The following is a 1782-nucleotide window of genomic DNA, read 5'->3' on the forward strand; positions in this document are numbered from 1 at the left end:
GTGGTAGGTAGCGTAGCAGGGTCATATGTGGCGAGGTCATTGCTGTGGCAGGGTCAGGTAGTGTGGCAGAGATTGGTGGAACTGCAGTTGGTGTAGCAGGGTCGTATGTTTTGACAGGGTCAGGTAGTGTGGCAGGGTAAGGTGGTGTGGCAGGTTTGGATAGTGTGGCATGATCAGGTGGCGTGGCAGGTGGTAGCAAGAGTGGTTGTTGCGCAGCCGTCAGTTAGCGGGGTTGTGTGAGGCGGGCGTATGGCTCCCTGGCCGGCCAGTCCTTGCTGTATCAGCGTCCACCACACTCGACTACTCTCTCTAACAGTCTCTCCCACAGACGCTTCCACAATCATGTTCTAGTGCCCCTAATCTGGAGATTTTCATTCCAGTGGAGAACCTAACCTTCTCAAGTAAATACACCGTGCGTGTGTGTGTATGTGTGTATGTATCATCGTTACGATAGTGTTAATGATGAAGACGTTGTATAACAAGTGAGGTTGAGAGACGACATTCGTAGTTCGTTGGCCAGGACCTACCTGGTGTTGCTGCTGTCTGACAGTTTCTGCTTCTGAACCAAACCACGAAGGAAAACGTTTCCCGTAACATGTGATCAAGGGTGAAAGAAAACCAGTGACTTTAATATATCCAGATGCTTGGGCGAACATAACAGAGAAAGTCACTCCTTTTTATGCGTGAAAGGAGTCCAACGGCAGGTGTGGAGGTCGGACAGAGTGTAGCAGAAGTACAGGTTAGACGAAGCCAGGCTTAGAGGCCATGGGTATACCCTGGTTAGAGTGACGTGTTAGACAACAAGTGGCGGAACCTGCAAGTGCTGACCACAAACACACGATACTGGTGAGTGACTGGCAACTAGCTTTGGGGGGAGGGGAAGGCGTATATCAGGAGTTCGTGCTTGTGTGGTGAACATATACGCTGTAAATGTGTCATGCATGTGCTGTATTGTAGGTTAATGTCCGGGGAACGTCAGTGTGTCTGTGTGTGTGTGATGGGATGGATTATATATATATATATATATATATATATATATATATATATATATATATATATATATATATATATATATATATATATATATATATATATATATATATATATATATATATATATATATATATGTATATATATATATATATATATATATATATATATATATATATATATATATATATATATATATATATATATATATATATATATATATATATATATATATATATATATATATATGCATACTGTCTGCCTTTATTTATTCCCATCGCCACCCCGCCACACATGGAATAACAACCCCCTCCCCCCTCATGTGTGCGAGGTAGCGATAGGAAAAGACAACAAAGGCCCCATTCGTTCACACTCAGTCTCTAGCTGTCATGTAATAATGCACCGAAACCACAGCTCCCTTTCCACATCCAGGCCCCACAGAACTTTCCATGGTTTACCCCAAACGCTTCACATGCCCTGGTTCAATGAACTGACAGCACGTCGACCCCGGTATACCATATCGTTCCAATTCACTCTATTCCTTGCGCGCCTTTCATCCTCCTGTATGCTCAGGCCCCGATCACTCAGAATCTTTTTCACTCCATCCTTCCATCTTTAATTTGGTCTCCCGCTTCTCCTTGTTCCCTCCACCTCTGACACATATATCCTCTTTGTCAATCTTTCCTCACTCATTCTCTCCATATGTCCAAACCATTTCAACACAACCTCTTCTGGTCTCTCAACCACATTCTTTTTATTATCACACATATCTCTTACCCTTTCATTACTTAC

At 42.8% G+C, this 1782-nt stretch overlaps 1 protein-coding gene across 3 annotated transcripts in view; it reads left to right on the plus strand.

The window, feature by feature from the left end:
• Positions 1-295: 295 nt before the first annotated feature.
• Positions 296-1782, plus strand: part of LOC139746322 (glycine receptor subunit alpha-4-like) — a 50477-nt gene continuing 48990 nt past the window's right edge. For all 3 annotated transcript variants that reach the window (XM_071657456.1, XM_071657458.1, XM_071657459.1), the window contains exon 1: positions 296-846. The gene's annotated coding sequence lies outside the window, so the exon portion shown is untranslated. The remainder of the gene's footprint in view (positions 847-1782) is intronic.

Source organism: Panulirus ornatus, chromosome 64, assembly GCF_036320965.1.
Source record: "Panulirus ornatus isolate Po-2019 chromosome 64, ASM3632096v1, whole genome shotgun sequence".
NCBI lineage: Eukaryota > Metazoa > Arthropoda > Malacostraca > Decapoda > Palinuridae > Panulirus > Panulirus ornatus.